Below are 26,247 nucleotides of genomic sequence, written 5' to 3'. Positions count from 1 at the left end.
ACTTGGAGGGATGGAAAAATGTAAGAAAGGAAGGTTTCTTTTAAAGCATATAGGTACACTTTGCCTATTATAAATTTAACTTGTGATGGAAACATTTTGTATGTGTTTCTACCTATATGTATTGTTTGTATGTGTGTGTGTGTGTGTGTGTGTGTGTGTGACCACATACCAGTGGTGAGTTTCAAAATTTTTTAGAATCTCTTCTGTAGGTGTGGCATGCTTTGTGGGAGTGGCTTGCCGGGCATCTGAGTGGGTGGGAGTGGCTTGCCAGCCATGTGAGCGGCTGGGAGTGGCTTGCCAGCCATGTGACTGGGTGGGCGTGGCCAACTTGTAAAATGTGGTGAAATTCACTTAACAACACTCTTGCTTAGCAACACAAAATATTGGCTCAGAAACTCTGGCATTTGAAGCACGCAAGTCTTAAAGCTGTCAAGTTACAAGACACTTGCACCTCTATCCCTTTAGAAAAAAAACAACCAGGGGTGTTCAAACTTGACAGCTTTAAGACTTGTGGACTTCAACTCCCAGAATTCCTCCTCTTGCTGTTCATCTTGATGATGTGCGGACAGGCGGTGCGAGGGAGCTGTAAGCGGTTCTAAACGGCACTGTAAATTTGTGGAACCTCTTCTATAGAAGAGGTTAGAACTGGCAGGAACCACCCCTGATACATACATATTATCTACTTGCATTTGCATGTTTTCCAACTGTTAGGTGGACAGTAATTGGGGCAGTGCTCATAGTAGAGTGCTGAGAACTAGAAAAAGGGGAATAGTAAGAGTGAGCGAAAATTATTTATTTACTTATATATTAAAAGGTAAAAACAATACTATAATGAGGGTAAATGTTTGTTCTCCAAGCTTATGGGTTGAATTCCAAACATTTTGTTACCAGCCTAGGTAACACCACTTCAGTGGAGTTTAGGGGATGTCAGTGTTCTTCTGTTTATATGGACTTCAGGTGTGGGTATGTCAAGTGAGGATCTTGTGATGGGTCATCTGTCAGTCATCAGTGAGTTTTGTGATGGGTCTTGTGATAAGGAGATTACATCAGGTCAAGATCATTGGAAGGTGAACTGTTGTTGTTGGTGGAGCTTGTGTGAGTTGGTTGAGGGTAGGTGCTGTCTCTGGTTGGCTGTGCAATTGATTTGGATTATGAGGGGTTTGTAGGCTAGTTGTAGGTCAATGTGTCTGCTGATGGAATTGCTAGTGGAGTGCCAGGCTTCAATGAACTTACAAGCATGGCAGGTGGTAGTGTGGCTAGTGACTTTTGTATTGCTCCAACCAAACTGGTGCTGTTTAGTGACAGTTTAGGTAGACATTAATGTTATATATTAATGTTATATATGATATGATATGATACGATACGATACGATACGATACGATACGATACGATACGATACAATACAATACAATACAATACAGTGGTAGTCAACCTGGTCCCTACCGCCCACTTGTGGGCATTCCAGCTTTCATGGTGAGCGGTAGAGGTTTGTTGTAACTCTGCTTTATAAATTTTATAAAGTAAAATTACTTCTCTACTTTATAAATCACCATTACTGTGGAACTGGTAGGTGGTTAGAAAATTTTACTACTAACAGAGATACAAAAGTGGGTGGTAGGTTTTAAAAGGTTGACTATCCTTGATATGATATGATATGATATGATATGATATGATATGATATAATATAATATAATATAATATAATATAATATAATATAATATAATATAATATAATATAATATAATATAATATAATATAATATAATATAATATAATATAATATAATATAATATAATATAATATAATATAATATAATATAATATAATATATACAGTACTATACTGTACTGTACTGTATTATCCTACCCTACCCTAACCTACCCTACCCTACCCTACCCTATACTATACTATAATCCAGGAACAAACTAGGAAATGCTTTGCACCCAAAACCTTCTTAGCTGCTGTTGTAATATGAATTTGATTGAATCTGCTCATGCTAAAGTTCAAATGTCTTTTCTTTTCCTTTTTTAAAAAAGAGCAACAACAAATGGCCACAGAAATACTGTGGGAGAGAAGAAGAGTTAAAAATAGTAAGAGGGGAGGAGTTAAGTACCTGTGGGAACAGTTGAGCAAAATAAGGGAGTGATGTAGTCCATTTCATATGGGATATTTCTTCCCATCCGTAACAATGCATTCCTCTGAGAATATTCTCTTGGCAGAATATGAGACTGTACAGTGGCACCATCAGCAAAAAAATCCCTGTCGACTGAGCTCTTGGGATGACTAAAAATGCAGAAATTGGAAGCGAGGAGGAGGAATTGATATAGGAGAGAAGCGGGTCTAAATTATCCCCCTCCCGTGAGGTAAGAAGCACAAAGAAGTGTTATAGGCACTTTATGGAAAGCTGAAGAGGAAAGATTTATGACTACCCTTTGCAAAATGATTCTACAGAAACTTTTCATTTAAGGCAGTGTGATCTCTCTCTCTCCCTCCCTCCCTCCCTCCGTCTCCCCCCCTCTCTCCCTCCCTCCCTCCCCCCCCTCTCTCTTTTTCTCAAGGCAGTGCAAAGAAAGTATATCTCCTGGTATTCTTGTCCTAGATAGGACTGTTATTCAGGTGGCCTTTGGACAATATCTTTCATGAGAATTATTATCTGCTTTTCCTTACCTTGTAGAGAAGCTACAGGATTCATGTTAGCTTTTTTGTTGGATATGTTTTTCATCTCCATCAAAAAAAAAGAGTACGAGAATGAGAAAGAGAGGAAGGGATAGAGAAAGGAGACAAAAGCAAAGACATTTCTCCTATCAAAAACATGTTGTTTTCCTTTGAACACTCTCTGATGAAAAAGCATTTGAATTTTTAGGCATTAGAAAAATAAGATAACCAAATCATCACACAAAATGCAGTTTGATTCATATTAGTGTTTTGGTTTAAAAGGCAAAAAGGAATTTTGAAACACCTGGAGGCTTCATAGGAATTAGGACTTGTTGTAATTCTCTAAAGTGTTTTATGCTGTAAACCTGTTCCAGGAAAAGACATATTTGGGCTATTAAACTGCAGACAAGGTCTAGGTTTACATCCATAGAAGCTCCAAAGCACAATTTTTGCCTTTGAATCTGAAGTGCTTCACAGCTTAATATATATATGACCCATTCTTAATTACCATAGTGGTGTAAACCGTGCTGCTCTGTTAGTATCATGATAAAGTCTAAAACTGTTAGAATATGTATGAGCAGAAAAGAAACAACTGGAAATTAACATGTGAAATAGTCCTAAGTACATCTCTAGGGAAACATGAAATTGGACACCATTCATCCCATATCTTAGATAAGGAGTGAGTCTTCAAAATTATCATTTCTACTTTCACACTTAGAAAATGTGTATTGGAGAAGAGAGGAGAGGAGAGGAGAGAAGAGTTGGAAGGGACCTTGGAGGTCTTCTAGTCCAACCCCCTGCTCAGGCAAGAAACCATATACCATTTCAGACAAATGGTTATCCAATCTCTTCTTAAAAACGCCCAGCATTGGAGCACCCACAACTTCTGGAGGCAAGTTGTTCCATTGATTTATTGTTCTAACAGTCAGTAAATTTCTCCTTAGTTCTAGGTTGGATCTCTCCTTGATTACTTTCTATCCATTGAATCTTGTCCTACCCTCAGGTGCTTTGGAGAATAGGTTGCCCCCAGTGGTAGGTTTCCATTTTTTTTAATTACCAGTTTGCTCGTGTGCGTGCATGCCCTCTTGTGTGCATGCAACGCTTCTGTGTATGCGCAGAAGTGTCCAGGTGGGTGGGCAGAGCCTCCCACCACTGCCACTACCAATTCACCCTATCCAGGCCTAATCAGGAGCAACCCACTTCTGGTTGACCTAGGTTCTAATAATTCCAGATGTAAAGGCAAAGATCAGAACTTGTGCTGATGTCCACCAATAACTTCATACAACATTTCCCAATCTCTGGCCTAGAGATGTGTTGGAACTATTATTTCTACTATGAAAGACCACTTACGGGCTCCAGAACTGATTCTGGGTACATTTTGAATGGTGCATGAAGACATCCCCCTGGGCTGGGTTGTCAGGTTCCACATCCTATCCCTATTTCTGTTATTTTATATAGATCCTTTTAGTTAAAAGAATCTCACAATGACACTCTAGGGACAATAATGTTTGTGAAACACTCACTGGACAAGAATGTGTGCAAAAAAAACCCTACCCCTGATTGATTGCAGATCAAGGTTGTCAACATGCATATTTGTCCAGCAAGAAGACAATGTAAGACCATACCTAACCAACTTTCTGTTGGCCATATTCTCCACAACAGCCAGTATGCCAAACAGGTAGTCCTCAACTTAAAGGTAAAGATTCTCCTTGCACATATGTGCCAGTCATTTGTGACTCTAGGGGGCAGTGCTCATCTTTGTTTCAAAGTTGAAGAGCCAGCACTGTCTGAAGATGTCTCTGTGGTCATGTGGCCAGCACGACTAAACGCCAAAGGCACACAGAATGCTGTTACCTTCCCACCAAAGTGGTCCCTCTTTTTCTACTTGCATTTTTACATGCTTTCAAACTGCTAGGTTGGCAGAAGCTGGGACAAGTAACAGGAGCTCACTCCATTATGCGGTGCTAGGGATTCGAACCACCAAACTGCTGACCTTTCTGATCGACAAGCTCAGCGTTTTAGCCACTGAGGCACCATGTCCCTTAGTCCTCGACTTAAAAACATTTATTTAGTCACGGTTTGAAAAAAGCACTAAAAAAACTGACTCAAATGACTAGTTTTCCCACTTAGGACCATTGTAGCATCCCTGTGGTCATGTGATCAAAATTTGGAGCCTGGCCAACTGGCTCATATTTATGATGGTTACATGGTCCCAGGGTCATGTGATCCCTTTTCGTGGTCTTCTGACAAGCAAAGTCAATGGGAAAGCCAAATTCACTTAACAACAGTGTTACTAACTTAACAATTTCAGTGATTCACTTGACAACTGAGATAAGATGAGTCATAAAATGAGGCAAATTTCACTTAACAACTGTTTCATTTAGCCACAGAAATTTTGAATTCAATTGTGGTTGCAAGTTGAGGACTGCCTGTATGCCTATAAACATATTTCCCAAATTCCCACCATGCCCACGTACACCCTTTTCTCCAGACCTCTGGTGTTCATGCTGATATGGAAGGTGCTGACAGCTTAACATCAAAGTACGGAGGAAATGAAGATGGGAATTTTTTTACAACTTATTATAAGAGGTTCTGTCAATTCATATAAGTTTACACACCTTTGTCATCAATGCTTAATGAAGTAATCAAAGTCCAAGGAACCACTGCAAACATTTACCCAACAACAGTACTGTCCCTCTTTCTAACACAGTTTGCTTATGGCATTTTGGTAAATGAGAACTGAAATCCCTTTGTTTCAGCAATGACAACAGAAGCTCGTTCTGATTATGCAAACAGTAATAGGAACCTAGTCAATGTTAATAAGAAACGTGACAGCAGGTAGATGTTTCGGGCAGCAATTAACATAATGTTATCTCTGGGGCTCTAGCTGAGCGCGCCTAACATGAAGAGATTTCATGCATATGCTGATATATGAGTGACACTTCAGATTTCTACAAGAGGATTTGGTAGAAATAACTTTCACAAATATTTAATCACCACAAGCAAAAACAAAAATTCAGAAAATAATTTATTGCCAAAAGAAATATTTTAAGCCAAATATGAATAATATATCATTGTTTTCCAATAAATTTGTTTATCACTGCATTGACTGCAACAGGACATGAATGTTTTATTCCTGAGGTTCAATAGACATTTGCATAAAAACATTGCCAATTTATCATCACTGCACATGAGGTCAGATTCTTCAGTTGCATCCAAGAAACTCAAGGGCACCATGTTTGCAAGAATTTGGGTAGACACAGATATTTGATCTGCTGTTTATAAATCTAAGTTGGATCACCTATATGTTACTAAAGGTAGTAAGGGGCTGAGAAAGGGATAGGGAGAAAAGAATTTGTGCATGAGAAAAAGGGAGAAAGATCAGTAGAAAATTTGCCCAAAGGAATATATAGCATCATTCCTTACTGGATCAATATTAGGACTTCAGATCTGGAGTCTGAAGTACTTGAACTTCAATTTCAGTATTTGCATTTCTGAAGGACAGTGAAGCTTGATTTCCTTTAGGATTGACTAATTTGATCTCCTTGCAGTCCAAGGGACTTTCAAGAGTCTTCTCCAGCACCACAATTTGAAAGTATCCATTCTTTGGCGCTTAGCCTTCCTTATGGTCCAACTCTCACAGCCATACATTACTACTGGGAAAACCATAGCTTTGATTATGCAAAGCTTTCTCGGGAAGGTAACGTCTCTGCTTTTTAATATGCTGTGGAGGCAGTGGTGGTATTCATTTTTTTTTACTAGTGGTTCTGTGGGCATGACTTGGATGGTGTGGCATGGCTTGGTGGGCTTGGCAGGGGAAGGATACTATAAAATCTCCCTCCTCACTCCAGGGGAAGGTTACTGCAAGATCCCCATTCCCTCCCAATCAGCTGGGACTCAGGAGGCAGAGAATAGATGGGGGTGGGGCCAGTCAGAGGTGGTATTTACCATTTCTCTGAACTACTCAAATTTCCACTGTTGGTTCTCCAGAACTGATCAGAACCTGCTGAATACCACCTCTGTCTGTAGGTTTGCCACAGCTTTCCTCCCACGGAGCAAACATTTTTTAATTTCACGGCTGCAGTCACCATCTGCAGTGATCTTGGAGCCCAAGGAAGTAAAATATGACACTGCTTCCATTTCTTCCTCTTCTATTTGTCAGGAAGCGATGGGACTGGATGCCATGATCTTAGTTTTTTTTAATGTTGAATTTCAAGCCAGCTTTTCAACTGTCCTCTTTCACCCTCATCAATCAAACCCTATGAAGCAGGCTGGGCTAAAAGAGAATGGCTGACCCAAAGTCACTCTCTGAGCTTCCATAGCCTGGGTTGGTTAACATCTAAACCAGGGATTTTTGAATGGCTATGACATTACATGAACTCTTATACGCAAGCTATTATTGCCTTACATATACATTAAAATTGCAGTATAGAGTGTGTGCACTTCTTAAACCATCTGAGGTTGTTTGAAGCATTTGACATGGCCATTTCTTCCCTCTCTTGCCCTCTCTGCTGGGGGGGGGGGAAGCAAATAAAATCACTTAGCCCATTGTAGCTGTCTTTTAACCAAAAGCTAGAAGGAGACAGGCAGAACTAGAGGGAATATTTGCTATGGATTTATTTCAGTTTCAGTCTTGCATTTGCCGGTATTTGTTTATTATTCAGTTCAGGTTCTTCAATGGCCCTCATCACTTAACAAAATCAGTGGTAAGAGGAAGATAGAGAGTGCCCTGGAATGTTTAAAAGTCTCCTGGCAAATCACTGCCAATTAAGTGAGACTTGATCTTATCCAGCAAAAAAAAAAGTGGGGGAAGAAGAAGAGTGAAATATGCAGACTCAACTAAAAAATGAAAATGTCTCTAGTACACTGTGGATTCTGAGCAGGGAAGAGAGGATTTGACACGCAAGGAGGAACATTAAACGAACCCTACGGCACCACAATTAAGACAGCGCGTTCTTATTACTGTCTCCAGTAGTGATTGATCAAGGACAAATATGTAAAACATACAGTAAGGGAATAGCAATATCGTCACCATTTTACAGAGACCTAAAACAAACAAGGATGCTTCATCTGAATGTCTTTTTATTTAAAAATCTGACATGATGGAAGGCTGAAGATGTCGGGCCAGGAAGTTTTGCATTTAAGTCCCTCTGAGCTAGAAAAACCACACTGAATGATGTTTTTTTTTAAAACTGTTGATTCTTAGGGGGAAAAGAAATTGAGGGTGAAAAAAAGCAGAATGTATGCCACTTTGAGGAAAACCAGGCTATAAATCCAACAAATAACCCAAAGGGAAGAAAAATAGAGAAGTATCATATATTGCACACATGAGGGAAGCAATTCACATTAAACACTAATTGCATCAATGCAACTAATGTGCACATAATGGGAATAGCAGCTGAGGGGAAGTCTAAGGGCCATAAGAAATGCACTGGCATTCTTTCCCAAAGCAATGTGAGTTAGTGTCCTGCTTTTTCTAAGGGGGAGCGAGTAATACCAATGGCATTAAAGCATCTCCTGACGCTTTTTCCTCCAAAAATGCACATATTAATTGCATTCACAAATTAATAGCACATCCAGTCTGGCCTTTGGATTACAACATAGTTTAAAAAAAATCAAACCCTATAGTGAAAAGCAGTGCCCTTTCTTCCTCAAAAGATGAAATCTGATGAGTTCATTAAAACGAAAGTCTTCAAATCTGAGCAAGCAAATTTCAAAAAGACAGCAAATCATCTTTCTTCCTTGATAACTCCATGTCTGCATGTAAAATAAATCCTGGATTGGATTAAACTCGGGATGAAATGGACAGGGACAAATAATAAGAATATCTGTTGTAAATCATTGTTTACTTAACAATAATTGTCAACCATCTATTCAAAGAAGATTCCAAGTGACCAAAGAAGATTGATTTGAGTGGGGAGAAAAGTGTGTGTGTGTGTGTGTGTGTGTGTGCGCGCGCGCGTGCATGCATGCCTTTGAATCAGTTTTTGGCTAATGTTGACTGATGTCTTGGCAAAATTTCAGAATATGGCAGTTTGCCACTGGCTCCTTTCTAGGGCTGAGAGAAAGTAACTGGCCCAAGTTCACCCAGCTAAGGCAGGACTAGAACTCACAGTCTCCCAGTTTCTAGTGCCTTAACCACTAGACCAAATTGGCTACCCAAAAGTAACATAAATTGTAACAGAGAATAATATATCTAGCTACTAGTCATTGCCCACAATCAGTCAAGGCAAAAGGCGTGACAGAATATAACGGCCTTATGAACTTTACAAAATGTTTATTCTGAAGTGAGAAATGGACTCAGTTGCAGAATTAACAAATGGACCTCCCTTACAAGGTAGACCTCAACTTACAATCAGCCACTTAACAACCATTCAAATTTATGATGGACCCCAAAAAGCTAGTTATGATCCGGTTTTGAAGTTAGGTCCACCTCACCCAAGGTCACATGACTGCATATTGGCAGTTGGCAACCAACTGCCAATTTATGGCCTTGCCTTGGGGAAGAAGGCAATGGCAACTCATTTCTGAAGATGTTGCCAAGAAAATGGATGAAGTATCTATGTGGTCACAAGACATGTTACTGGAAGGCACAATCACAAAACTGCATCTCACTTCTTTTGGCCATGTCATGTGAGGTAGCGGTTAAAGGAAACCAGGCTGCCAAAAAATACAGTGGCTGGATGCCACCACAGCTGACAACAGCCAAAGCATGAAACAAGTCAAAAAAGGACTGAAAGATCAGAAGACATGGAGAGACCTCACCGATAGAATCACCAAGAGTCTGACAGAACTGTATGGATAACATCATCATCCTCTATGTAGTCACCAAGAGCCCAGATTGGCTCAAAGGTATGCTCTCTCCCTCCTTCTCCCTCTCCCTCCCTCCCTTTCCTTCTCCCTCCCTTCCTCCCTCCCTCTCTCTCTCTCTCTCTCTCTCTCACACACACACACACACACACACACACACACACACTAAATCTACAAATATTACACCCCTCAGACAGGGTTCGCAACTTGGGAGTCCTTCTGGATCCACAGCTGACTTTTGATTACCACCTGTCAGCTGTGACCAGGGGGGCATTTGCCCAGGTTCGCCTGGTGCGCCAGTTGCAACCCTACCTGAACCGGGAGGCTCTCACAACAGTCACTCGGGCCCTTGTGACCTCTAGGCTGGAATACTGCAATGTGCTCTACATGGGGCTGCCCTTGAAGAGCATCCGGCGACTTCAGCTAGTCCAGAATGCGGCCGCGCGAGTGATTGTGGGTGCACCTCGGTTCGCCCACATAACACCTATCCTCCGCGAGCTGCGCTGGCTACCTGTTGATCTCCGGGTGCGCTTCAAGGTGCTACTTACCACCTACAAAGCCCTTCATGGTAGTGGATCTAGGTACTTGAGAGACCGCCTCCTGCCAATTACCTCCTCACGACCCATTAGATTGCATAGATTGGGCCTCCTCCGAGTTCCATCTGCCAGTCAGTGTCGACTGGCAATTACGCGGAGGAGAGCCTTTTCAGTTGCAGCTCCGATCCTCTGGAACGATCTCCCCGTGGAGATTCATACCCTCACCACCCTCCAGACCTTCCGCACAGCCCTCAAGACCTGGCTATCCCGTCAGGCCTGGGGTTAAAGATTATATTCCATCCCCGCCCGAATGTTGAATGAATGTTGCTTTACTCTTTTAATTATGTATTGTCCTATATGTCTTTGTATGTTTCCCCTTCCTATATAAGTTGTAAGCCGCCCTGAGTCCCCTCAGGGAAAAGGGCAGCCTATAAATAAACTTAACTACAACTAACTACAACTACTACTACCACATAGAAAAAGAGGTTTGAAGGTTTGAAGGTTTATTTTATTTATATGCCGCCCTATTCCCTGAGGGACTCAGGGCGGCTCACAAACCCAAGGGAGGGGGGTTAAACACGAAGGAAATACAACAAAGAAGGTACAAGGGAATTTAAAAGACCATCAACAGTCACACGGTTCGAGAGGGGAAGGGAACTCATCAACCCCAGGTTGATACTTGGTCAAGAAACCACATTAACGTATATACCAAAATTGCCAAAAGTATTGCCAAAAGTATTCGCTTACCTGCCTTTACTCGCATATGCACTTACAATATTTAACCTGTAAATATGTCTTCCCAACTGAATTGCTGTTAGTATTTTTCCCCCTTTGGATTCATTGTTGAGTCACTGACACAGCATTAGTGCCCATAATGTGGCTACATATTTCCTTAGCCTACTCCATGCTTCATTCACTTTTATTATCTTACAGATGCATATCAGTTATAAAGTGACTTCTCCAAATTAATGACTTTTTTTTTCATTATTCTTTGTGCTAATTATAGTTAGTCTGGATTTTATCAGACTGATTTTCATTGATCTGTTCTGTATTAATATGAGTATTGGGTAGAGAATTTGTAACAACATCCATTAGACATCAGTCAGCATGGGGCATGTCCATATGAGAATGCATGGGGCAGGCAGAGGTTAAAGGGAGCAGGTAGTCCTGCAAGTACCTTGGTTCTATGGTATCTAAAGCTTTAAAGGCAAAAACCAGGAAACTTGAATTGCACCTGAACATCTATTGGCAGCCAATATAGGTTTATATGCGAGTAAAGGCAGGTGAGCGAATACTTTTGGCAATATAGTGTATTTTAACACTGACTATTTTCTTCACATGCTGAGGAAATATGTGATTTTCCTGATATATTTTTTTCCTGAGGCAGCAGATTTTGCAAAAATGAAGAAACACATCTTTTGAAAAGCTGGGAAGAGAAATAAGTCAGCTTGAATGAATTAACAAAAGATTAGAGTAACTCCCCATTCCCACAAAAGAAGAACATTTTCTGAAAGGAATATAAGAGCATTTAAGCAAATAAAAAAAAAATTTCTTTTGAAAGGGTGAGACTAGAAAATGGGCAGCCCAGTGACAAATAGCAAGGAGAAATTTGATTGCAAAATAGAAAAGGTTTTCATGAAAAGAAAACAATTCCATTGTGTTTTCTTGTGAAAGCCCAGAACATTAATATTGCAGAAAGAACCATAATAATAGGTTTCACAATTGGGCTGATAAACCTTTTTATTCTGTCAGAGAGAGGAAATTCCATCACTGTGTGTTCTTCTTTTTTTTCCTTTTAAAATAACAAATAAACCAGTGGCCATGAACCATAAAATGGTGAAAAAAGGCTGCAAATTTAAAAGTGCAGACATAATCAAGCCAGATATTTCTGCTTTATTGTTGCAAGACATTATATTCTGGCAATATTATTTTCCACAAGGTTTCTAAAAGCCTTCGGTTGGATGTGTGTTTTTATATACATTTGCATACAATATGTACATTTATATGCACACAGCACTTAGCAATAGCAACAGCACTTAGACTTATATACTGCTTCACGGTGCTTTACAGGCCTCTCTAAGCAGTTTATAGAGTCAGCATATCGCCCCCAACAGCCTGGCTCCACATTTTACCCACCTGGGAATGATGGAAGGCTGAGTCAATCTTGAGCCTGGTGAGATTCTGTCTGCCAAATTTCAGGCAGCCAGCAGTCAGCAGAAGTAGCCTGCAGTACTGCACTCTGTGACATGGTGGCTCATTTAAGTGAATTACCAGTTAAGTGAGTTATGCAGCCGTTAAGCAAGCAATGGAGCCCCCTCCATTGATTTTGCTTGTTGGAAGCTGGCTGGGAAGATCTCAAATGGCTCATATACACAGGCACATACACATAGAAAATTACTCAATGCACTTCCCAATTAAGACGCACCATTTGCAAAAAGTTTGAAAATTATTATTACTATGAAAGAGATACTAGAGAGCTGGTCTTGATTTCTGTCAGAAAGAATAAATTTGTAGAGTGGTATACAAAGGCTTATTTATCTATGGTATGGTCAGATCATGAGGTATTTAGTATCAGTAAAAGAATATATGTATTGGATTGTCTCTGCCATCCCAAAAATGGAGTCAGTTTTCTGATGTAAAAATGTGTGTTTAATATCATCATTCTTCATCATTTTAGCCATTGTCTATCCACTGCTGGGCGAAGGCCACTTCCGCATGTTTCCAACCAATAGAATCCTGAGCTTCCTTTTGCCAACTGGGCCCACAATACTTGCTGATGTCATCGATCCATCTTGTTTTAGGTCTCTTTCTTGAATGTTTTTTTTTTATCAAGTGGGATCCATTCTATGACTGCCTTGGTCCATCTGCCATCAGTTCTTCTTGCTATGACCAGCCAATTTCCATTTCAATTCTTTTACTCTCTTGATGATATTGTATATTATCATTTTTTCTCTGATTCATGCACAGGTCTTCCTATCTTGTCTTTTGATGCTGAGCATGTATCTTTCCGTGGCTCTTTGTGCCACTCATAGCTTTTGTAACGATTATGAGGTTAATGTCCAGGTTTCACTGGCATATGTTAGAGCAGGTAGCACACACTGATCTAAAACTGTTTTCTTCAGCCATTGCATCTATATTTAATGTACTACGTATTAAATGGATTTATATTCCACATTCAATTGACAGGATACAGGACTTTACTCATAGCCAAATTCAAGCACCAACCAATCAACAAGCATCTGAATTTTGATCAAGCGACCAAAGGGATTCTGCAATGGTCTTAAGTGTGAAAAACAGTTCTAAGTCACTTTTTTTCAGTGCCATTGTAACTTTGAACAGTCACTGGTTGTAAGATGAGGACCACCACATGAGCCTCGGTGACGGTGGTTAGAGTGCATTACTGCAGGCTACTACTGCTGGCTGCCTGCAATTTGAAGGTTCAAGTCCCACTGGCTCAAGGTTGACTCAGCCTTCCCTCCTTCCGAGGTGGATAGAATGAGGACACAGATTGTTGAGGGAAATATGCTGCCTCTGTAAAACCCCTTAGAGAGGGCTGTAAAGCATTGTAAAGTGGTATATAAGTCTAAGCACTTATCTGTGCTTAGACTTACTATCTGTGGCGAGGTGGCGCAGTGGTTAAATGCAGCACTGCAGGCTACTTCAGCTGACTGCAGTTCTGCAGTTCGGCTGTTCAAATCTCACCGGCTCAAGGTTGACTCAGCCTTCCATCTTTCCGAGGTGGGTAAAGTGAGGATCCGGATTGTTGGGGGCAATATGCTGACTCTGTAAACCACTTAGAGAGGGCTGAAAGCCCTATGAAGCGGTATATAAGTGTAATTGCTATTGCTATTGTTACTGACTGCCCCGAGAATGATAAGACCTGGCTTCTGAGGCCAGGTCTGCATCAAGAAAATCTTGGATAGGCATTTATCCAGAATGGTATGTGAAGTTTTGCATTGAGACGAGGTTGCCACTAGAAGGCTTTTTGCCATTCGAACCACCTTGAAAAAAAAAATCAGCCAGAGTCTTTTGCAGCCAGCAGACAAGCATGAAATGACAGTCAGGAGCAAAGACAAAGGACTTAGACACACACCAGCCAGCCAGTATTTGTGGACAATGAAATGAAGAACAGCAGTAAAGTGGATGGGGCTATCTTGCTTCTACTAAATAGTGGTGGAAAAAACCACTACTTTTGGTATGGAGTCAGAAAATTTTGGCGAGAGTCACCATTGCAATAGACCATGAATAGGATGAGGATGACATCATCTGGTCAAGCAACAAGGAAATCAGGAGATTCAGGCAGTTCAAAGGAGTATAAAGATTTGTTGCAAGCTTAAGCTCTCTGCAAGAATCTGACCAAATGGTCATTAAGGGAAATAGGTGGGAGATAAAGAGAGGCATTCAAGGGGCTGGATTTAGATGTCTTATGGGCATGCAGAGACTTGTCACTAATGATGTGTTGGACACCCCCTCTCCCTCACACTCAGCCTGGTCATCTCCTACACATCCATTCCTCTCAAAATAGTAGGTGGCCTTTTCTGATCATGACACAGGCAGAAAGAGTGGATCCACTGTGCAACTACTGAGGTTAGGCCTTTCCCCCTGTTACAAAAGAGGGCAAGGTCTGATCCCTCCCCCAATGTCTTTGAGCCTTATCTGGTCCTTTTCAAGTGAAAGATGCCAGTCTGGGGAGATTCTGCACAATAAATTAGCTAGTTTGAACTCTACACGAATAAGTCTTGTTGTTTTTGTCTGACATTCCCAAACAATCACGGGACTGGATCTTAAGAATATGTAGGATGGAGAGCAGTTCAACTGAAGTTCGAATTATGACATTAGATGTGGAAATACACAATTTCCACCTGATCAGGCAAGAGAGAAATGTTGGCATTTTCTAAGTCAGCAAAATGTTAGCACTTTCTACTCTCTGGATTGTTCGTGAATTGATTGTGAAAGGAATGTTTGCAGCCCTAGGCTGCACTGAGCAAAGCAATACAATCACAGCAGGCAAGGTAGGGAAGGCACAATAAAATAATAATTAAAAAAACAGGAGGGAAATGCCCAATTGCAACATTTAAAACTCAGCGAAAGCCCAAAGAAATAAGGTAAAAGCATTTTCTTTGGTCACTCAAATTACGGCTATAAACTGTGCTCCCAAATTTCCACTGCACTATGTCAAGGGGATTCCAACAGTTTCAAAAGGAGAGATCAAGGAGAAGAACAATCCATAGGTGCCTAGTTCAAATCCTGAGGAATCCTTGTCCTGATCCTTTTGATTTACATGGAATGCATGCTTCATCACATGCATGGAGCTTGGTGGTCCAAAATATGCTATGTTCAGGAAGTCCTCGAATTCTGACTACTTGCATAGTGACCACTTGAAGTTCTGATGGACCTACTCTGAGGCTACTTATGACCCAAAGTTCTGATGGTCAGGGTTTCCATAGTCATAGATGGAATCTATGTCTTGTTTTTGGTAAAATCATCCCCTTAGTGCACTGCTTTGTGATCACCGAGTTTGCTTAACAACCACCAGAAAAAGATCCTAAAATCAAGTGGGTCTGTTTTATTAGAATAGAATTAGAATTAGAATAAGTTTATTTATAGGCCGCCCTTTTCCCTGAGGGGACTCAGGGCGGCTAACAACTTATATGGGAGGGAATACATACAATGACATATAACATAACATGTAATTAAAAATAAGCAACATTCATTCAGCATTCGGGTGGGGGCGAATTATAATCTTTACCCCCAGGCCTGACGGGATAGCCAGATCTTGAGGGCTGCGCGGAAGGTCTGGAGGGTGGTGAGGGTACGAATCTCCACGGGGAGATCATTCCAAAGGGTCGGAGCTGCTACTGAAAAGGCTCTCCTCCGCGTAGTGGCCAGCCGGCATTGGCTGGCGGATGGCACTCGGAGGAGGCCTAATCTATGAGATCTAATGGGTCTTGAGGAGGTAATTGGCAGGAGGCGGTCTCTCAAGTACCCAGATCCACTACCATGAAGGGCTTTGTGGGTGGTAAGAAGCACCTTGAAGCGCACACGGAGATCAACAGGTAGCCAGCGCAGCTCGCGGAGGATAGGTGTTATGTGGGCGAACCGAGGTGCACCCACAATCACTCACGCGGCCGCATTCTGGACTAGCTGAAGCCGCCGGATGCTCTTCAAGGGCAGCCCCATGTAGAGCACGTTGCAGTATTCCAGCCTAGAGGTCACGAGGGCGCGAGTGACTGTTGTGAGAGCCTCCCGGTTCAGGTAGGGTCGCAACTGGCGCACCAGGCGAACCTGGGCAAATGCCCCCCTGGTCACAGCCGACAGGTGGTAATCAAAGGTCAGCTGTGGGTCCAGAAGGACTCCCAAGTTGTGAACCCTGTCTGAGGGGTGTAAAATTTGGCCCCCCAGCCTGAGCGATGGAACACTGGCCAAATTATTGGGAGGGAAACACAACAGCCACTCGGTCTTTTCCGGGTTGAGTACAAGTCTGTTAGCCCTCATCCAGTCCCTAACGGCCTCGAGACCCTGGTTCATCACGTCCACCGCTTCATTGAGTTGGCACGGGGCGGACAGATACAGCTGCGTATCGTCCGCATATTGATGGTATCTTATCCCGTGCCTCCGAATGATCTCGCCCAGCGGTTTCATGTAGATGTTAAATAGTACAGGGGACAGGACCGACCCCTGCGGCACCCCATATATGTTTTATAACTGAGGCACCCCAAAGCACCAGGGTTCATAGTCTGGGACCTGCAATTCTAATTACCCCACTTATTTCCCTTGCAACATAGCACGAGCAGGGATGGCCGCTGTGAATTCGCACGGGTTTGGACTATCCTCTAGCTAAGGATCTGCCCAGTTCAGAGAACGTGAAAATCCCACACCTGACTGCCCCCCCACCCCGCCCCTTCCAGGAGTGTCCATGCAGCCCTTTGGGGCCAGGTGCCAGGTAAGTACAGGGCCCACACAGAGGCTTGGGGAAGGTGAAAAACGGGCCTCCCGGAAGTTCCAGAAGGCCAGAAATGGCCTCTGGAGCTGGGGGAGGTCATTTTTGCCCTCCCAGAGGCTTGAGAAAAATCACTGGAGCCCAGGTAGGGTGAAAAATGGCCTCCTGGAAGTTCCAGAAGTTTGGAAATAGGCCCGTTTCTGGCCTTCCAAGGTGCTCCAGAGCCTGGGGAGGCCTTTTTGTCCTCCCGGAGTCTCAAGGAAAGCCTCCAGAGCCCCGGGAGGTCAAAAATGCTCTCCCCCCACCGTGGTGCAGGAGGCCAACTAGGCCATGCCCACTATGGCCACACCTACCCAGCAACTGGGCAGAGAACCCATTGCTATTTTTTTAATTAAGTTTTTTTTATTTTAAATTTTCAAAACAAACACAATACAAAGAATCCTCCTTCTTTACATACTGTAGAAAGTGTATCAGTTGGTTACAAACATCTTTTGTGCGTCTCTTCCACTGTCATCACAAAATTCGTATTAACTCAAGTATTTTAAATCAGATATTTTTATACATCATCATACCTCCATTTTCATTTGACTATAATTGTTTAAACATCCTTCATCATAAATATGTACTAAAATTTAAAACCTGACCACATACTGGCATTTCATTTGTTATTTCTAATATCCTCCAATAACACTATATCCTTATGGCTTATCCTGACTAAAATTTTTGAAGCCCACCCCTGAGCACGAGTAATGTATTTTCAGTGAGAGCCCAAAAATCTAGCATATCATTTACTAAAAATAAAGACTGCAAGGGACTGAGACAAGAGGAGAGACAAGAGGAGAGGGTAGAAATTATTTGGGGACATGACTTCCTGTGTTTTTGCCTGCTCTCTTCCATTAGACTATACAGTTAAATCATACAGGCAGCAAAGCATTATCATCTGTTTTTATTTTACAACCTATTTTGGTGGCAGCTGTTTGGGGCTGGAAAAAGATGCATTGATAGAGATGCTACAAGCCATCAGGAGGAAAGAGCTTAAAAACCCACTGCAAGTTGTTAGAATATTAACAGCCTGTACATTTCCCACTCTAGAAGACTCTAGAATTTATTTTTCCACTCAAAGATTCCTTGCGGATTATAAAAGAACCCCCCCCCCAAAAAGAGAATCATTTATCACAACACAAACACACAACAAAAAGCCTCTGAACTGAGACTTAAACTAGGGGTACAGTATATAAGATTGCAACTATTTCTAGGAATTTGGCAACACAAGAAGGAAAATAAATGTCCAGAAGTCTTTTATAGTTGCTGTCAGATTTGTGTAAAGCATCTGTAATTCCTGTGAACATATTTACACAATAACTCCAAATCTGAAACCAGCTTACAAATCTTCCTTCCCGCAGCTGAGAATCCTGAAAAGATTGCAAAATGTTTGTTAAAAGGAAAAGTCCAAGATTTTTTAAATAGCTCTTATTCTTGATTAGCTGAATTCCCTTAATATATGAATTGAATACAATGTGAATCAGTGGTGGGATCCAATTGTTTTACATGGGTGTGGCTTGGTGGGCGTGGTGTGGCTTGGTGTGCATGACAGGGGAAGGATACTGTAAAATCTCCTTTCCCTCCCCACTCCAGGCGAAGATTACTCCAAAATCCCCATTCCCTCCTGATCAGCTAGGACTCGGGAGGCAGAAAATAGATGGGGGTGGGGCCAGTCAGAGGTGGTATATATCAATTCTCTGAACTACTCAAAATTTCCACTACCAGTTCTCCAGAACTGGTCAGAACCTGCTGAATACCACCTCTGGATGGTTTCCTCTGCCTACGTCATGCTGACTGGGGAATTCTGAGACTTAAAAGTCTATACATCTTAATATCGCCAAGAGTGAGAAATGCAGCATTACATTATATCCTTTAGGGATAATAAACTCTATGCAAAGTACAAAAAATGGTGAGGAATAGTAAATCAAAACATTAAAAGAATGAGATTTATGTATGTATAATTAAAAACTGTTGTGCTAAAAAAAAATCCTACTTTAAATGAGGGACCAGAGCAGATTAAACTAAGTATACCTTTATAGACATTCTAAAATTAAAGTGATCTCTGAGCTCTTCCTAAGAATAGCGGAAGAGCACCACACAAAGCAAGGTTGCAGATTATATGTTTCATTGGTGACACTAGATAAGAAAGTTTTTTTTTTAAAAAAAAGTAATATTGTCCATCATGGTGGGATCTTCATACTGGAATGTCCTTGATGAGGGATTAGGATTGACTCTACTGTGCTGCCCCTGCATTCTTTCACAATGCATGGATTCTCTCCTGTTTGATTCCATCAATGTGTTCTGGAAGCAATAGTGTTGATTGTATCGGCCTATCTGCCCTTTCACACCATTTCATTCACACTCTAAGGAAAGAGAGTTGTCTAATACCATTATCTGGCTCCATTCCAGGATTTCAGCTCTACTTCACTTGTACTTCTACCACAGTGCTGTTTTAAATCACATACAGGCTGTGATTCATTGAGGAATTAAATGAATTAAACCTGTACACTAGGGGTGTCAAACTCAAGGCCTGGGGGGGGGGGTATCCAGCCCATGGGATGCTTGGATCTGGCCCACGGGGTCACCCTGGAAACAGCACAGGACCACCCCCCTTTGTGTCTCTGGCAGCAAAAATGAAGCTCGGGATGGTTGTGTGCAGCCCTCCTGAGCTCCATCTTCATTGGCAGAGGGTTGCAGGACTCCATTGCAGCCAAATATGGAGCTTGGGAGCCTGTTTTCATTGGCAGAGCACTCGGCCCACCATAGATGCTCCCGACACAAGTGATGTCGAGCTGGCCGCGCCCCCCCCAGGTCAAACACAATAAAATCAAATCAAAATAAAATAAAAAAAAAAACACAACACTGATGTGGCCCTCAATGAAATCGAGTTTGACACCCCTGCTCTACACCATCGGTCTCACTCTATAATCTTCTGTACTTGCCAACCATGATTGCTTCTAATAGGTAACCAGTGGAATGGCTTGTCTCTGAATGTTGTGGGCATTTCATCACTGGAGGTTTTCAAGAAGAGACTGGACAGCCATTTTCCCTAAATAACACAGGGTCTTCGGCCATGAGCAGGGGGTTCAATTAGACCGCTAAGATCTTTTCCAACCCTATTATTCTATGTTCTATATCCGTATATCACTATATACAACACCTTTGTTCTTTGAATTCTTATTTCTTTCTTTGAGGTTCTCATGAACTCCATCTAACCATGGCTTTCTTGGTTAGATTTCCTCTCTTTTTTTCAATCTCTTCCTTCCTTCTTAGGTTTTGAAATTGGATCCACAATCGTTTTCCACAACATATCATTTGTTTTTACTGGTTTGCTTGCTTTTTATTATCACTTTTGTATCCTCAATTTCTATTAACGACAGTCATTTACTTTTGACCTGATCTATTTTGTTTAACCACACACATTGTTTAGATATCCCATTCTGATGCTTTCAACTTGTTTCATGGTTCTCCCAATATATCTAACTCTTACTTCTGTTCAAGAAAGAAGATAGAAAACTACTTGTAAGATTTCTCAATCCACGTCCCTATGTTCAATTAACCACCTACCAAGGTACACAAATTCATCCACTTCCACTAGCTTTCACCACTTGAACATACTGTATAACCTGCATTTTTTTGGTCAAATACAAGTAGCTTGTTTGATACATTAATTTACAGATCCATGTCCTTGCTGTATTGTAGACACAATTTATCTAACATCGGTGGCAAATTATGAAGGTTGCCAGCAACTTCATATCATCTGCATGCAAAAATATTGTACATGTGCATTTATGTTTCCAATCAATTTGCCTCTAATACTACTATAGACATCCTTATATATTTACACATAAATACATCATGCTAAGAGGACATGTATCTTCTTGTCTTATATCCTGCTTAGTAATAACCCACTTGCTAAGTATTCATTTATTTTCATAGACAATTATTTCCATCACATGCAGCTCTTATTGCATTCATCGATCAATCTTCAACTCCACTTTTGTGCAAGCCAGTGGCGGGTTTGTACCTGTTTTACTACTGGTTTGCTTGTGTTCTCTCTCTCTCTCTCTCCTCCTCCCTCCCTCCCCCTCCCTCCCTCCCTCCCTCCCTTCCCTCCCTCTCTCTCTCTCTCTCTCTCCTCTCCTCTCTCTCTCTCTCTCTCTCACACACACACACACAACACACACACACACACTTCTACACATGCGCAGAAGCGTCTGGGCGGGTGGGCAGAGCCTCCCATCATAGCCACCACTGGTTCGGCTGAACTGGGTCAAACCAGGAGCAACCCCCTCTGGTGCAAACATTTCATAATTGAAGTCTTTACCTTTAGACCTTCATACCCCAAAGATCTAATTTGGTGTTTAACACCTGCCTCATAAAACTCCTGTTAAAACCCTCTTGCTTACTGCAAGTACTTGGCCAGAGGAGAATGGTGAGCCCACTGGGATTTTTGTAGTTTATTCTTTTTATGTTCCCCAGTTCAGTTGTTACTTCACTGTTTTATTGTTTTATAAATTAATATCGTCAACTTTCCTGTAAGTCACCTTCCATCGCTAGCTGATTGATTTTGTGCAATCAAATCATTGCCCATCATAGTTACCACATAATTTCTCCATTACAGTTGATTGAGTAGCCCCATAAATTGAATCCATCAATCAATCACCTTGTCATATGTTTTCTCTAAATCAAAAGCATCCAATAAAATTATTTCTTACATTCATAAGGCTTGATAAATAGCTATGGCGGTTGCAGTGGTTAGAATGCAGTATTGCAGGCTGATTTTGCTCACTGCCAGGAGTTGTATCCTGACCAGCTCATAGTTGACTCAGCCTTCCATCCTTCTGAGATCAGTAAAATGAGAGGACCCAGGTTGTTGAGGGCAATAAGCTGTAAAGATGGCATTTAATTTCGATATATGAGCTGTATGACATACACCTGCATTATTTTCTTGTGTACCCTTTTGTTTAGAACTCTGACAAATTCATTTCAATCAAAAGTAATAAACACAATCCCTCTTTATCCCAAATCCCCCTTTTTTTCAAGTGGCAACTGGACTGTCTGGTTTTTCAGAGCTGAAGAAGCTTCTTGATGAGAAGTGAAACATCATCAGAGAAAAAACAGAAATCTATTTTTTTTTCATCTGATCACTACATAGTTAACTCATTTTCTTTTGTCCAAACATAATGGCAGTTTATTCTCTTTTCATACACTATACATTCATCAGCATAATTAAAAGGCTTCTCCATGAGCTGTTGCTTTGTCCTACCACCTATCACTAGTATTACATGTGCCTGGCCTGTTGGGCTTTCTCGTGTTCTTATTTATACTCCCTAGTGAAAGTGCTAACAATATGTGATTTTTTCATCCTTGACTGTCCGATGCAGTTAATAAACCCAAGTGTACAATCCACCCAAAAGATTAGGGAACACAATATGCAACAATAAGGCCAAGACTATGAGAACAGCACAAACTCCTGGCAGATACACTATATACAACTGCACAATAGGCAAGTGCACAATAACCTGGAGAATATGCAAATGCAACTGCTAGGCTACAATTGACACAGTATTGTGGGACCCTTGGTAGTCTCTGAGTGATCATCACCACCATCATCATCATCATCATCATCATCATCTGTTGAGCATTATAATGTTACTTAATTGGTTAATGAAACATCTGCAACAAAACAACCAAGCTCAGAGAGCATTGAGGACCCCACAGTTTAAGTCTCAGGTACAAAAAATGCTCTTCTTTTGGTGTGGTGCCGTATGTTGAGGATTTTGATTCTGTTTATTTTCATCATTTTAAATCTGTTTTTCCCCTAAGAGAGAGTATAAGAAAAGAGACTCAAAGTCTTAAACTGGGAGTAAAGAAATAATGTGGCCACATCCTGAGAGTACAGATCAGTGGTGGATTCAAACTTTTTTACTACCAGTGCTGTGGGCATGGGCTTGGTGGTTGTGGCATGGCTTTTTGGGCATGGCAGGGAAAGGATACTGTAAAATATCCATTCCCTCCCCACTCCAGGGGAAGGATACTGTAAAATCTTCCATTCCCTCATCGTCAGCTGGGACTCGGGGGGGCAGAGAATAGATGGGGCGGGGCCAGTCAGAGGTGGTATTTACTCCTTTCTGAACTACTCAAAATTTCCACTACCGGTTCTCCAGAACTGGTCAGAACCTGCTGAATACCACCTCTGGTACAGATAGAAACTCCTCAGTTCTAATGTATTACCTTAAAAATGACTTTGTCCCAAGGGTGCTTTTTCAAGAGGCAACTGGTTTTTCTGGTTTTCTTTTGAAGGCGTTTCGCTTCTCATTCGCATTCTTTTCCAAGAGCTGAAGAAGCTTCTGGATGAGAAGCAAAACACCTTCAAAGAAAAACCAGAAAGTCCAGTTGCTTCTTGAAAAAAGCACCTTGGGACAACCATGACCTGGATGACTGAGAATCTCCATAGGCAAATCTCCCTTTATGTTTTTTGTTCACTGCAGCCTTTCTATTGACATAAGGAAACAATGACAGCAGTTTCCTTCTTTATCAAGCACAGGTGTAGCCTTCTCACACATTCAATAATAGAGCAGAACAGATCACACTCATATTTAAACATGTATCCATTAGTAGCATCTACCTTTTCAGCATTACCTGCTTTCTTAGACACCAACACTTGTAGCATTTGTTTCAATTCTGTTGTTTGATATACTATTCTCATTCTCACATCTAAAGGACTCCTTCCAACATCCCCTCACTTTACTTTCAATCCAAATCTCCAAATCCAAATCTCCTTCTCCAGAATCCTACCCTGTTGGATAATTTCTGACCTGTCTCCGATCTTTCATTTTTGGGAAGTTTGTCAAGAAGGTGGTTTGCAGCAACTCCAGAGGTTTCCGGATGAGACAGATTAACCTGACCCCTATTAGTCAGGATTCAGGCCTGGATATGGGCCAGAAATGGCATTGGTCACATTTTTGATGATCTCTGGAGGGAGCAGGATGGGGGTAGTATATCCGTCCTGCTCTATTTAACCTCTCCGGCAGCTTTCAATACCATCAACCATGGTATTCTCCCAGAGTTGCTTTGGGGGATGGGAGCAGGAGGACTTGTGCTATCCTACTTCACTTCCTTCCTCTGCAGCCACTCTTAGTCAGAGTTGATAGGAGGGGAGAGATGCAGCCCTCACCCACTGCTTTGTGGGGTCCCAGAGGATTGGTATTCTCTCCACTCCTATTCAATATTTATATAAAGCCATTGGGTGAAATCATTCCATCACCATGGACTGAGATATCATCAATATGCTGATGATATTCAGCTGTATATCTCAGCCTGTGGTGAGTTAAGGGATGCCGTTGCCTCTCTCTCACAGTGCCTGGAGGCTGTTAGGGGCTGGATGGGAACAACAGGTTGAAACTGAACCCTGGCATGACCAAGTGGTTCTGAGTTCAGGGTTCTTTGGTCCATGAAGAATTGCTACCTTTGGTTTTGGATGGGGTAGCATGGCCCCAAATAGATCCTGAAGGTATTCTGAATTCACGACTCCTGCCGAAAAAATGGCCCAGTCATGGCCAGGAGCAGATGGCAGTCATGGCTGGGAGGGTCTTTGTGTAAGTGCATGTTGTGGACCAGTTACACCCTTTCCTGGCCCCTACTCTGCATCATCTTCCATGCAACACGCTCTACAGGGGACTGCCGTTGAACCCGGTGTGCATATGTATCACCTCCCCTGCAGGAGCTGCAATTGTTGTTGATTTGCTTATGAGTGCAATTCAAGGAGCTGGTTATCACTTTTAAAGCCCCCTCAAGACTTGGGATCAGGTCTGAAGGACCATCTCTTGCCGGTCATATCCACCAACCCATTAGAGCGAGGCAAAGGACATTGTGGGTCCCATCACCTAAGGAGGTACATCTGGCGGGACTCAGAAGAAGGGCCTTCTCCATGGTTGTCTCCCTCCCTCTATAACATCGTCCCTCTGGAAATTAGACTGGTTCCCTCTCTACCACTCTTTCAGAAAGTCCTGAAGATTTAGTTCTGCCAGTGGAGCTGGGAAACCCAGAACGAGATGGAGCCCATTAAATGGCTGCTATGATTATGTGCTGTTGCTGGGGTGGGCTATATATATATATATATATATATATTATAATATATATATATATATATATATAATATATATATATATATATATATAATATATATATAGTATTTTTATTTTCTGTAAGCTATCTTAAGTCGCCGTGAACAAGAAGGCAGCAATATAAATTTTCCAAATAAATAAATAACTTCATTTTTCTTTTTTAATTCTATTCACTCCACGGGAGGCATTTTATAGCTTTCTTCGCCCCCTTCCAAAACAAAGTTTTATTTCCATTATAATCGCTACATTTTTCCACCTCTTTTAATCTTAACTGTTTCTGCTGTCTTTGCAGCAGTCGTTTTGTTTCTATACACATTATACAATTTCTCCCATCCTTTTTTTTTTTTTGCGGCAATCTTTCAGTTTTATGTATTTTTTTTTCTCTTCGATAGATTCATCATTCCACCAAGTATCTGCATTTTATATTTCCCATTAATGTAACTCCACACACTTCTGTGCTCTTGGTAATTCTTTTCACTCTATTCCAAGCAGTTTCTGTATTCTCGTTCCTTACATCCATTTTCCATTCATTCTGCTGAGAGATAAATCCTCTAATCTTTTTTTTATAAAGGACTTGTGCTTTCTTTTCCTGCAATCATGCCTTCTTCACAACAGATCAAATGCTATCCGTTGCCTTTTTTTTATCAGCGTTTGCACATCTTAAAATTTGTTCCCTATTCCCCCATCTTTAATATATATATGAAATTGTCAATACAACCAGTTACTCCCTCAGCTTTAACTTAAAGCAGTTGGAACCTTGACTGGGTCAGGAACAACCTCAATGCAATGACTCGTGATTACTACATGATTGTACTACATAAGAAACTAGCATTACATTTCAATACATAACTGCATAACTGTGCAGTTAAAATGTTATATGTGGAATCTAGAAATTGATCAAAAGTCCTCGTCTTAACCCTTTATTAAAAAACGTCCATCCCTCTACATTAGGGGTGTCAAACTAGATTTCTACCCTGGAGGTATCAGCATTGTAGTTCTCTGCTGTCTATGGGTTAGCTTGGGAAGGGTAAATGGGACAGATGTCTTCTGCAGCATCCTGCTAGCCAAAACGGGATGTGGAGGGGCCACGGGCGGCCCTCAGGTCCATTTTGGCCAGCAGGGATGAAGGAGAGTGTCC

The 26,247-nt window shown here is 41.5% G+C and overlaps 1 protein-coding gene across 1 annotated transcript in view; it reads right to left on the bottom strand.

The window, feature by feature from the left end:
* FHIT (fragile histidine triad diadenosine triphosphatase) overlaps window positions 1-26,247 on the bottom strand; it is a 992,634-nt gene that overhangs the window by 560,172 nt on the left and 406,215 nt on the right. The window lies entirely within an intron of this gene.

This window comes from Thamnophis elegans, chromosome 2 (genome assembly GCF_009769535.1).
Source record: "Thamnophis elegans isolate rThaEle1 chromosome 2, rThaEle1.pri, whole genome shotgun sequence".
NCBI classification, from domain to species: domain Eukaryota; kingdom Metazoa; phylum Chordata; class Lepidosauria; order Squamata; family Colubridae; genus Thamnophis; species Thamnophis elegans.
This window is presented reverse-complemented; position numbering and strand designations above follow the sequence as displayed.